Genomic DNA, 14,065 nt, shown 5'->3' with positions numbered 1-14,065 from the left:
CATTGTGGCACATACACTGCATTTGATGAGTACGTTTTGGAGCACTGCTGCACTGCATGGATTACAGTTTACATTGTAATTTACACTCTCCGCCAGCACATTCGGTGGGTTATGGCAGGATAGACAATGACCTGCATCTGTCCCTGCAATATCATTCAGGACAATTCCAAGTCCTGAAAATGCCCCCATATCACTTTTCTTCCCTCTCCCTGCCCTCAGCTACTCCCGTAGCCACTTTTTCCAGATCAATGCTACAGTTTCTTCCATTGCTAGAGTCACAATAATTCTATAGTAGAATACCAGTAGGTCTACTTTTATCCATATTTTATTCCTCCACCCTACAGACCATGGGATGGTGATGTTCACTCCACATCTAAATCGAGAGGGGGCTTAGATCCCACATGGCTGATGGGTGGGATTTTCCTGCTGACAGCTGTAGACTCTCTTGGTTCCCTGGTGAGGTGGTTGACCATCCTCACCTCCCTGGTAGCTGACCTGGGTAAGTCCAACAAACTGGAGCGTAGGTGTTGCAACTCTGCTGAGGCTCAGGGCCCAGCTGGCACATGGACAGTCCAGAGAGTCAAGTCTCCTGAGCATACACCAACCCCAGCGCCAACCACAGGTTCAGTAAAAGTTACAGAAGAGGCATGCGTAGAGAGGTCACCTCTGAGTCCAACTCCATCACATTCAGGAGCACAAATTCCAAAGTAAGGCCCACTGGCAAGGCACTGAACTCCTGTATATTACTTTTAAGGGTAGAATATTAAATTTATCTTTATTTTTACTTCACATCTGCAGGATTGGTTTTTTGAATTGACAAAGTTAACAAGGAAAGAAATATCCAGTAATTACAAAATAACTTTAAAAATTAGTGATAGAATAAAATTCCATGAAATGAAAATCTAAATCTAAATAGCACTTCTTACTATTTAGATTTGTACTGAATGATCATTTATATGGTCTCCCAAGACTAATTTTAGATAAGAAATGATCTGCTTAATTATGTTGAAAATAGTGCATGCTTACAAAAGTACATTGCATGTACTTGTCTCCTTTCTTCTCTGTGGTCATTTAGATCAAGAGTTGGCAAATAGATCAGAAGTTGGCTGACTATGGCTCGGGAGTCAAAATCCAGCCTACTGCCTTGTTTTTGTACATCCTGCGAACTAAGAATGGTCTTTCCATTTATAAATGGTTGGAAAAATATAAAGAAGAATATTCATGACACACGAAACATATGAATTTCAAATTTCTTGTCCATGTACTAAGTTTCACTGGAACACACTGTTACGTCCATTCGTTATTGCCCTTAGCATTAATGCTTTCACACTACAGTGACATACAGTCCACGAAGCCAACGTTATTTCCTATACAGCCCTTCACTGAAAATGGTTGCCAACCCCTGACTTAGATTAATGGTCGCCTTTGTGTTCTCAAAATATAACTGTTTTAAGTATTCACATGAGTACTTGGTCCTTTAATGTTGGTTTGGAGCTAAAATAAGAGATTGTAGTTAATTTCGTCTGTATTCTAATCCAGATAATTTTAAGAGTTTCCATCCTATCTGTTTCCTAGGAGCAGCCACACCACATCCCTTTTCTGTGAGGAGCACCCCCCCGTCACTCGAGCTGTCATGACCGAGCAGGGCTCGCCCCATTCTGAAGCAGCTTACACCCTGGGACTTCCGCTCTGCCAGGGGCACAGTAAGTGGTGGCAAGAAAAGTTTTCTTTTCACAATAATGTTTTCTGGGTTTGAAACAGCAGTTTCAAAAGAGTAGACAAATGCTCTCATTTAGGCCAAAGAAAAAATAAGTGGTACAACTGAGAACAGGACAACTGACATAGAAACACAGTTAACACAAAAACCCTGTCTGTCTAATGATCAATGTTTCATAAGTGAAGTATTAATTTAGGGAAATTGACTTATGTTTTTTATTTAAACATTATTATGGAAATAGTATCACTTATGTATTAAATTTTCATTATATGATATTTAGTTCAGACTACTGTTGTGACAACTATAAAAACATCAGAACTTCCAGAAAAATTGAATGTTTGCTCAGCACTGTGATGCCAAAAGTTGATCAAATACTGAGAGAAAAGGAACCACAACCCAAAGCTCTACTGATTCATACATGCTTGGTGGTGATCCTGAATTGCCCCTTTCATAATCCACATATAAAATCCTCAATGCTAGAAGACATTGTTAAAATTTATATAATATTCCAACTGCTAGGCTTGAGTTGAAATTAGAACAGCAACTGGAAGTAAATGGCTATGTAAGCAAATGCATTTCAATATTTTACTTCAACTTTGTTACTGAAGTTTTTTTCTTTTGAGGATAAAGCTTCACATATCCAATATATCTAAATGTAGTTCATAAGTATTTTAAAAGCAAATATAATTTTCATAGGAGATATATATCATCAATAGGGGATGAAATAGCCATGTGCACCATTCATAGTTCGAATTTGAATATTTTCCTCTTTAATAAACTTGATTTTAATGCATAAAGATATACCTACTTATATTTTAGATCATAAATATTTGTTTTTCATTAAAAGTGTACAATAAAACAAACTTTTGTTTTAGAGGAAGATATGATTTGATAATCTCAGATTACATATAAACAGAAATTGATTATTATGGTATAAAAACAGAAAAGATGCTGGTATGTAAAAATTACATGCATATGTTTTAAAAACACCTTATTTTTTATCATTTTCTAATAGTCGTATTGCCAGTACACCTTAATCAAGTCACTCATTGTTCTGTAAAACTGAAAGATAAAACCAAGTTTCTAACTTACCTAACAAGCTTAATGTTCTAAAAAAATCAAACGACTTTATTTCCGCATCCCAGACTCCAAAGTAATGCAGGGAACGTGGAGAGGTAGCTTCTGGGGAGAGAACGAAGTGACTGTACAATTCACTGAATCAAGGAATGGATTAATAGTAAAGGAATAATTTTTTTAAAAAAGTACAGGTAAGTAAAAATGGAAACTGCCATTTAGTTTTCTAATATTAACTAGAGACGTTGGAAATCTTTACATGTTTCTGAAGGGGAGAAGATTGAAGGTTTGAGAAAGTTCCTTATATGATGTCTGACGAGTTATCCCTACATGCTAATTAGGGGAAGAAAGTAGAACCCCAAAGTTGAAGACAGGGTTAAAATGTGTACCACCGATGGGTTCCCCAATGCGAGGAAAAATGATGAAACACAGAAAGTACCTACCTGGCTCGATTCCGCAATCCCTACCCTGGCTCGATACATTTTTCTTTAAAACTCAGCTGAAAAGTGACCTTCTCCACGAGGCCTTCTTCTGGTCTGCAGGTCAGTTAGTCTTTCCTTCCTGGATTCTGATGTATCTCAAATGCCAAATTCTCTGGCTGGGTTTTAATTATTCCTGAAGGAATTTCAAGCCTGTCGAGAGCTCCTGCAGGGCATGCTTACCTTGTACTTCTAGCAAATGGATGACTGTCACAGAGCAGACAACTCACGACTGTTCAATGAATAAATGACTATTTGACAATCCCATACTTTACAAGACGCCTAAGTTTGTGATAATTTCTCAAGAAACTAGAACATGTGGTAATGGAGCACGTCCTTAAATGGCTGCCAGGTACAAGAGCTTTATGAAAGGAGTGTAGATTAAACTGAAATACCGATTCAAAAGCTTACAAACAGTCTCTGGTTATATCTGAGCCATTCCTCAGAAATACAGTCAGATTTGGGCCATAGAAAGAGCTTGTCGAGCCAATACTCTGCTTGAAAAAAACACTTCTTGCTTTTTACGACGTTGCTTTTATGAGACAGAAATGCTTTCTGGTTCTTGTAAGGGAAAAAACCTCCATATGACCTGTGTTTTTATATTGTTCTTTTCAGAAGACAAGCATTGCCAACTTTTATTAAAATCCCTGGGAATGGTATCATTGAAAATTCCAAGATCTACAATATTGTGTTCATTGTGGCAAACTTACATTATGTGTATTATTTAGTTTTAATTTATCTATTTATATTATTTCTTGATTTTAGTAAATATTATTTGATTTCAAGTCTCAGAGGCTCTTTCAGGGGCCCAAGCTTTGGAGCAGAAGCTGGGCTAAGTATAAAACCTTCTTCCCCTGAGAAAACTTTTAAAATGCTCCTTATCCGCGGACATCACCCCCTGCTGTGGAGAGGTCTGAGGCTGCCTCATTTCTACCCCAGCACGTGGAGGACACTGTTGGGAGAGACGGCTCCCATGGGCCTTCAGCATCTCCGCCCACTCTTGCTGAGAGGGCGGACGGCAAGGCTTCTCCGTCTCCTGCCCTGAAGCCAGCCACGCCTGTGGCTAGCTGTGCAGCAACTGTCTTAGTTCCCACACAAGTACCAGAGGCTAGTTACTTGAAAAACAAAGACGTATTCTCATCCTCCTGGAGGCTAGAAGCCTGAAGTAAAGTTATTGGCCATGCTCCCCAGAAACCTAGCAGGAAGACTCCTTCCGCGCCCCTTCTAGCGTCTGGTGTGTGCCACCATCCTCGCCTTGCCTTGGCTTGGGGATGCAGCACCCCAACCTGCCTCTGTCTCCCTTCTTCTCCCTATGTCTCCCCTCCTCACCAGTGATACTGCATCAGGAATACCGATCATTCAGTACGACCTCATCTTAACCTGAGTACATCTGCAAAATCCCTATTTCTGAGTAAGGTCATTGGTGCTGGGAGGTAGGACTTCAGCATCTTCTGAGGGGACCCAGTTCTACTAAGCAGGTCAAGGGGACGGGCTGACTTGTTTGCTGCTTCACACCGTGCTTATTGTTTGCTGAAAAAGTGTTTGGCCCTTGTTCCCTGGGTGTCTTGCAAACCCGCTGTGTGCATAGCATCCATGTGAACCCACGGCATTGCCCCTGCAGGACCTGGACACAAGGGGATCTGGTGCGAACGTGCTGACGCTGAGCCTGCTTGCTGCGCTGCAGTAACAGAGTCCTTTGTCTCTGACCTGGGCGTCTCGGGTCTTCTGTCAGCATCCATCAAAGTGTGGCAAGCTAAATTTTTAGCTCGCAAGTAGGGTAAATTCTCAGACTCTGCACAGGTATTGTCAGATTGTTCACCCTTAAAGTTCAAACACTTGTCCAGTATGTCTCAGTATTAATTATTCTATATTATTTTTTCCTAAAAAGAAAAGTGTGCCTTTTTCAATCTAAACATTTAACATAAATGGTTTTATTATGCTTTGAGTACATTTTAGGTATCACTTGTTGGGGACTCTGGGACACTTGCTACCATTACATCGGCTTGTTTTCTCCTTTGTCCTTTGACTTAGCTTCCTGCTGCAATTGCAAAAACCACAAAATGGGTTGACTTAATAGGAATTTATTGGCTCGCAGGTTCAGAGGCTTGCTTCCTTTCAGAGCCGGTGTCTTCTGAATGGCCAACAGTCCTTGATATTCTCTGGATTTTCTGTCACATGGCATTACACATGGTGGCATCTTCTTTTTCTTCCCGCTCCATTGACTTCCAACTTCTGCTCATTCATGTGTCTTTCTCTCATAGTTTCCAGTAATAGGATTAGGGCCCAACCCCATTCACTTGGACCACATCTTAACTAAAAATGCCATCTTCACTAGGTCCTATTTACACTGTGTTCACAACAGGAAGAATGGATTAAGATTGAGAATATGTTTTCTAGGGTCACAATTCAATCTACCACAGCCTACATACATTTTTTTTTCTCTAATTGCTTTAATCTCTTTGTCCCTCTCCTCTGTATTTAGTGAGATTATCACCTCTATATTTAAATATTATCTTTAATGTAAAAAACATGGTTTTAGCTTTGTTAATGACATTTTTTGGTATTTCTGATGTATGTATTATTTCTTGAATGATCAAGTTTAGGTCTCAACTTATTTTATTTTTCCTATACATTTTTTATCTCTTTTTAAAATTATCTAATATTTTTGCTCTTGTTTTACTGGACTGTTGTTTTTATTAGTCCCATATTGTGAAGACTTTACAGGGATTTTCACCCCCTTGGGTTGTATTCTTTCAGAGCCAGTTCTTTGCCATTTGTATGCTATGATCCATCTTTATTTCCTTCCTTTCTTCCTCCTTCTCTCTATCTCATATACTCTTATTTGTTTCTTTCTTTTCTTTTCCTCCCCAACCCTCCCTACTTCTTCCTCCCTTCCTCCCTCCTTTCCTTCCTATCTTCTTTCTTTCCCTCCCTCCTTCCTTCCTTACTTCCTTCTTTGCAATATGTATACATAGTTTCCATGCTTCTTATCTTGTTTATGCTTTCCTTAGTAGTAGGCAGCTCTGTTCAAATACTTAATTCATTTATATATAATGCGACATCTATCTCCTCATATCTGACACAGATTTCTCTTCCCTTCTGAGCCTTAATTGCAGGGTTAAGAGCTGTAGTTCAATCACTTTTTCCATAATTTTAGAGATCAAGATGGTAAGGCAGAGCTTTTGCTGGTTGTGATGGATATATTGGCTATTCTCTGTGCTGCTTTCTCTTCAAGAATTTTTAAAATGCTCTGTACCAAGTTTCCCACAGCCTTGGGTGTCTTGTACTCTATGACTAGATAGACCTAGACTTCAGGCTCTTCACCGAGTTAGGCGTTAGCCCCTGGAAATGTGGACCTTTTGCCCTGCCTCTCTTGAGAACCTGACATCAAACACTGTTACATGGAGACTCTGCACTTTCGAGTATTTTTTCTAGATTATTTTCCATTCAATCAACTTACCTCAGCCCACCATTTCTCTTCAAATGTGGATGTATTTGCAAGACTCCTCAGGATGATTTCATTCACCTTCACCTCCCAGCAGGATTGCTGAGGGTGTGGTAAAGACGTGAGATATTTAAAATAGTCGCTCTGGCAAAAAAAACATCGAACATCAAAGCATGTCTTGAGGCATCTGTCACAGGTAGGAACTGCTTATCCAAAAACTTACCCCATCCCAGTTAGTCCAAAACCCTGGACTCAATCCAAATCCCTCTCTTCCCTTCACATTTCATATCCAATTCATCAGTAAATTTAATTGGTCTGATTTTCAAAGTGATTCAGAATCCGACCATGTCTAACCACCTCCACCGCCACCTGCTAGTGGGAGTCCCCGTCATCTCTTGACTGCCTTGGGTCTCTTCTTTTGCCCTGCCTTCCATAGCCTACTCTTAACATAGAATTTTAATTCTCAAAATCATCACCATTTGGATATTGATGCCATGGCTACATGATATGAATATTCAGAACCACAAAATGAGGGCTTGTATTTGCTGTCAATGCTATAAGTATAAAATTTAGCTCTTACTTTTGTTTCAGGATTTTCCCCCTTTCATATGTTTCTCTACGTATAAACAGAGTCATTTTGGAATGCAGCTTCCTTCAACACAGCGACTTCATACCTTCTCTTTCCTGCTTTCCGTGGAGAATATGTTGCCATCATGGCTTTCTCGTTGCTGACGTGGCTTTTTTTTTTAAGACCACAGCTTCCTCTGGGGTATTTGTCGAGAACCTGGGCATCACAGACTTTTTCAGGCTGGAGCTGCTCGGTGAGTCACCCACTCTGGAGAAGTCCACAGAATGTCCATTATTTAGCAGTCAGCTTTTTAGCCAAACAAAACTTTAATGCATTGTCATTCTCACTTTATCAGTTGTATTTCTATATTAAATAATAAAATTCTATGATCTTAGGTAATCATTTTGTCTAAAATGAGAAAGCAAGACAATGAGGCTAGAAGCTTGTGATGACCCAGAAAAATGTTGTGCCTTCTCTTAGCTAGAGCTACCTGCCATCAGGATTTAAACCAAACTCATCAAGTAACTGTTTACTGAATTTCAAAAATATTTCACCAGGCATATTTGTGTTTTTTTTTTCATGTACCCAAAGCTTAATTCCTTACTGCCAAGATGTCTGTTTAGTGTTTTTAATTTGTATGAAAAAAAGGAAAAAATAATTATAATAGTAAATGAAAATAAAATTGTATGAAGCTTTGAACTACCTTTAAATAAAATTACCTACACATATAAAGCCAGTACTCTGTAGTGTTCTTGCTATGGGAAAATAGCACCACAGCTTAGGACTTAGCAAGATGAATAGTGAACTCTAAAGATAAATAATATGTTAAAGTCAGTTTGTTTGTTTGTTTTTCCCCTCCAGGATACAAATTAACTTAGTTCTGCTATCCCAAATCGGACTAATGATTTTCTGCATCAGTGTTGTTTCCTTTTATAGTGAACTTATCATCTCTAGTCAAGACTACCTTCTCTCCCCCACGAGCTAACCTGTGCACCAGGCACCTCTACTAATTCCAGCTCCTGCGGAAGTGACCTTCTCCTTCGATGTGGGGAACGGGCCCTGTGAGGTCACCATGCAGTCGCCCACTCCCTTTATTTTATTTTATTTTTCTCCTCCCCCTCTCCCCCACCCTGCTCTTTGTTATGGGTTTTTTCTTTGCTGTCTGTGTTCACTTGCTGTGTGATATGTATCTGTTTCTTTTTGTTTTCTCTTCTTGTCTTTCTCCTCTAGGAGTCACCGGGATTCGATCCTGGGGACCTCTGATGTGGCGAGTGGTTCCCTGTCAGCTGTGTCACCTCAGTTCCTGGTTTCTGCAGTGCCTCGCCGTGACTCCTTGACTCTCCCCTTCATCTCTCTTGTGTTGTGTCATTGTCTTGCTGCATGACTCACCTGTGTGGGCACTGGCTCACTGTGCAGGCATATTTTTCCCACCGGCAGGCCCCAGAGATCGAACCTGGGTCCTCCCATATGGTAGGCAGAAGCCCAATCACTTGAGCCACATCTGCTTCCCCCACTCACTTTAATGGCAGTTGGTGGCACCATGTGAGGATGGAGAAGAATTTGAAAGAAGCCTCGCCGCAGGTGGATCAGCTCCCCCAGAGGACACAGCCTGCCCCCCCCGATGGGCACGTCCGCTTGCAGCTCCACAGCCAGCTCTTCGTTGGTGAGTGCTGTGGGTTCACGAGGAACTGTGCTGTGAGGGCAGAGACGGGCCGGAGAAGCCACAGCTGTAGAAGCAGACATTCTAGCAATGCCAAACAACTATCAATACTATTGACACCCTAATATCAAGGAACTTGCTGAGTGCCTCCTACTCCATATCTCATTTGTAGGTATTACTGTTTACAGACAGGGGTGGAGCAACCCCCTGTAAGCAGACTCCAAACCCACCATAGAAGATCCCCAAACTTGGACGCCTCATATTTTAGGTGATGGGCATTTGTGACAGCTACATTTTTTCAATACTGTGTGAAAACTTATAATTTTTTTGCATTTCCTCCATTTCCCTTCCAGTGGATTAGAGAACCTATCTCATAACTGGGGCAGACGCCTTCCAGGGCCCCTTGAGGTTCAGACCTGACAAGCGCCAGCCTTTGCTTCTCACAGTTCTGCCTCCCTCCCAGGTTCTCTCCTACGTGCTCTGTGTTTAAAGGCCGGCCTTGCTCCTTTATTCTACAGTCAGTGGATTTACAGCTTAGGGCTCTGGGTAATGGAAGTCTTCCCTTTAGTTTGTTTACTTATTGTTTGCTCATTGTTGTTTATCTTTCCCAAGGGGAAAAATATAGTTTGCTATACTGCTTTTCAAACGATTCTGTCTTCTAAATTAGGAAGCAAGCAGATTAAGGAAGTAGCTCTTGATTACCCATTCCTCATACATTTTAAAGAAAATAACGGCACAGTTAAATTAGAAACTCAGCTAAACCACAAATTGTCTCATCGCCTGTTTGGAGGAGGATGCCTATACCTTCTGATCACTAGATGCTGAGGAATGAGTTCAAGTGCGTGGAAGTCTGCGCGTGTGGGGGGAGCTCTGTGTGGGGCGGGATGTCGATACTGTGGCTCCATAAACACAGCGTTAAACGTGGATGGTTCCCTACATTAGGCTTACGTGACGCCTCTTCAAACACCTGCAACCGTCAAACTGCCTGAAAGGAGAAACACACGGTGGGTTAAAATTAAGGAAATTTTTTTTCTCATTTTCAATCCTGGAAATTAGTTAATGGAATTCCTTAAAAAAAATGGTGTAAAAATAAACCCAAATTAGCATTCACACTAAGCTCAAGTTTATAAAATTGTGGTGGATGAATCGCTGGCTTCAGAATCACCATGATGTTGGCTTAAAATTCAGATTTGGGGAGCCATCCCAGTCCCACTAAATCAGAATCTCTGGGTACAGACCCAAGAATCTGCTCTTTTCAAAAGCTTTCCAGATAATTCCTGTGATCTTAACATTGAGGACTATTGCCTTATCGGCTCTACACAAGTGTTACTGGCTCTCTAAACAGTTCTTTGGCATTCTGGTTCCACTTTCACAGGATTAGATATATACATATCTATTACTCACTTAATGCTGTACCACCATGTCCTCAGAGAGCAGTGGATGGAGAAAAGGCAGACTTTGGGTAATATGTTCCTTCCAGCTTTCCTTTCCTTGCTCACTCCTTAATCCCTTTTCATACTTTATTATGGAGAGTTCTTCCAAATAAATTTATTTACATATATTGTTATTATAAAATTTTTGAAAATTTATACATAATCATGATAATGTGTGTCATTGTTCATAAACAAAAGCTATAGTAATGGTGGTGAGTCTTTATTTTGTTCTTGTTTGAGGAACTAAAGTAAATATCTTTATAAACTGAAGCTGAAAAAATATTAGCCAAACTCAACAACGTTTAAAAATTTATTTTATCCCATGTCATTCAAATTTTTGCATATTTACATATATGCAAAAGGATGTATGTTCAAAACCTTTTGACGAATCACAGTTTTCACCATTCTCTATAAGGCCTCTGTATGTCCACTATGTGTCTATAAGACATAAACTCCTGCAGGAGACGCCAAGCACCGCGTCTCCCGGGCCCGTTCCCTTGCAGGGGGCACGGCCACGCGCCCGAGAGGCTTCCTGGGGTGCCCTCGCGCCCTGCAGCTGAACGGGGAGACGCTGGACCTGGAAGAAAGAGCCACGAAGGCGCCGGGCGTGGAGCCGGGTGCCCGGGGCGCTGCAGCAGCTGCGGGCACTTGTGTCGCAACGGGGGGAGATGTGGGGAGAGGCCCGGGGGTCGCGTGACTGCGGCGCCTCTGCCTTCCCCGGGCCGTTCTGCTCCAAAGGTCAGGCAGAGCAAGGGCCAGGGGAGGTGGAGACCTGAGGGGAGCAACGCTTCTGACGTTATAAGGACAGGATACGACGGCTCTATGCAATTATATGCTATAGAACAGAATTGCTTCTGTCCCAGATTCTGTATTTAATTTAGAAGTAGACATGCCTAGTTTTGAGAAGTCCATGGTTACTTCTTTTCAAAAGGATATCCATCCCCCCTGGTTTCATTATTCAGAAGATCTTGATTTTCTTTTTAATGCTGATGCTTTTGAAACAACTTCATTGTCAACAATCTGTCCTTGGTCAATTCCTGAGTTTAGGATCATTGAAATATCTTTGATATTTATGGCAATGGCTTGAAGTAGTGCAATAAAAATTTTTAATTGAAATCTATTACTAAACAAATGCATTAACTAGAAGGGAAATACTTAAATATTGATATATGAAACATAGAACCACTTAAACATTTTGTTCTAAGATGTGTAATTATCTGTTCTTAGAAGAATACTTGGATAATGATTATATGAAACGAGCTCTGGCATAAAATAAAATTTCTGATTGCTGATATTGGAAGAAGGTTGGTCCTTAAATCTCCCTATTCCTAATTCCTATAGGAGAGTTGCTTCATGCTCTCTGGAAAGCAGTAGATTTCTTTTAAAAAGAGGAGGAAAAAAAAAAAAAAAAGATCCTGGAGAGATACTTTTGAATGGTAGTGTAAGAAGCTCGTAGAACTTCTACAAAGTGAAACAATCATAACTCATGAAAATTATTAAGCAACAACAATTTTTTAAAATTCTCTAGCAGTTTTTTAAAAGCATACTTCAAATGGAGAAGAATTTATTCAAGAATTCTACTAATTTATTGGTAAGAACAGCAAAAACTTGAAACATTTCAGCCAAACCCCACTCATGGACTCTGTCCCATTTAGCATGATAGAATCTCTATTTGTGTAGGTATTGTCAAAAAGTTGGAGCTTCCTGACCCCCAGTTCCCAGTCCAGCACTGCAGTTTCTCTCTGAGAGGGTCAGGTTGCCAGCATTTCTCAGCCTCCCACTTAGCTCCCGCTAGCTAGAACAAGGACATTCTATTTCTATTCCAGTTCTTGCATGGAACAAAGCTTCTTCCACACAGCTCTTTTTTGTATAGAAAAGTGTGTTAGGGTGATCAAGTATAAAAATCTGCCCACTTAGAATAAAATTCTCTGAGGAGGGAATGGAGATAGGGGTTCAAGGAGAAAAAGATACTATGTAGACTATCCTACAGGTCCACCGAGCTTCTCACACTACCATTTTTATTCTAAGGGGGCAGATTTTTATACTTGATCACCCTAACACACTTTTCTATACCAAAAAGAGCTGTGTGGAAGAAGCTCTATTCCAGGCAAGAACTGGAATAGAAATAGAACGTCCTTGTTCTAGCTAGCTTATAGAGCAATCTCCACCCCACTAGAGGCAAGCCAGGAGAATACCACCCCTACTAAGTTTTCTACTTATAAGCAGTCCACTTTCTCAGCCAGAGTGGTGAGGTAGAGTTTTAGCCAAGGGGGAAGGCAGGACATAAGAACACGGAGCTTTGTAGATCTTCCCAAGTGAATTGACTTTATTTGGAACAGAGCATGGGCAAGTCCAGAGGGAAGGGTTCTGCTGAAAACAATGGACATTTTAGTGCTAAGCAATTAAGAGAAGGCTGGTAACTCCAAGATATCAAGACACAGAGCCATACATAGACAAGCTAGAAGTTTAACAGAAAGAGCTACTAAATAGGTAAAAGAAACAGCAGAAAAGAGTTCTCCTGAAGTCAGAGCAAACTTCACAGACTGGTTTTGAAGACTACCCCTGAAAAGGGGCCTGAATTTAAATGGATCTGACTATGGAGAAATATAACTCTAGTATATTTTAAAAAACAATAAAGTGATAAACTGACAATGAGTAGAGGTAAACTGCTGGGTTTGATTTCAAAGACAGAGACATCTGAACTGAGAGAAAAGGGAACTCCATAGTCAAGAGAGCCATGCTAAAACCACAGTAACTGTGTGCATACCCAAGAATACACAGTGACACACTTCAGGGGAAATAGACTTCATTGAAAGAGTCCAGCCAACTCACAAAACACATAAAACAGTAACATCAACAGTGAGTCCTGGGGTGAGAGAAATCAATGTCCTGAGCTGTTGTAATATATTATCTGATATGTCCAATTTTCAACAATGAGAACTATAATATAAAAATATGAAACATGCAGGGAAGAGGATTTGGCCCAATGGATAGAGCATCCGCCTACCACATGGGAGGTCCAAGGTTCAAACCCAGGGCCTCCTGACCTGTGTGATGAGCGGGCCCATGCACAGTACTGATGCACACAAGGAGTGCCCTGCCATGCAGGGGTGTCCCCCATATAGGGGAGCCCCACGCGCACAGAGTGCACCCTGTAAGGAGAGCTGCCCAGCCTGAAGAAAGTGCAGCCTTTCCAGGAGTGGCACCACACACGTGGAGAGCTGACACAGCAAGATGATGCAACAAAAAGAGACACAGATTCTGGGTGCTGCTGACAAGAATCCAAGTGGACACAGAAGCACACACAGCAAATGGACACAGAGAGCAGACAACTGGGGGAGGTGGGAAGGGGAGAGAAATAAATAAAAAATAAATCTTTAAAAAATATATATGAAACATGCAAAGAAATAAGAAAGTATGATGCACATGAAGAGAAAAGCATAGGCAACAGAAACTGAGAGGGTCCAGATGTCAGATTTAGCAGACAAAGATTTCAAAGAACCTGTTATAAATATGTTCAAAGACTAAAAGCAACTACACATACAGCAGTAAAGGAAGGTATGATGACATTGTCTTACCAAATAGAGAATATTAATAGACATAAAAATTAATTAAAGAACCAAATTAAAATTCTGGCATTGAAAAGTATAATAATGAAAATGAATAATTCAGAATAGAGGCTCAACAGT

This window comes from Dasypus novemcinctus, unplaced genomic scaffold (genome assembly GCF_030445035.2).
Source record: "Dasypus novemcinctus isolate mDasNov1 unplaced genomic scaffold, mDasNov1.1.hap2 H_3, whole genome shotgun sequence".
Lineage (NCBI taxonomy): Eukaryota > Metazoa > Chordata > Mammalia > Cingulata > Dasypodidae > Dasypus > Dasypus novemcinctus.
This window is presented reverse-complemented; position numbering follows the sequence as displayed.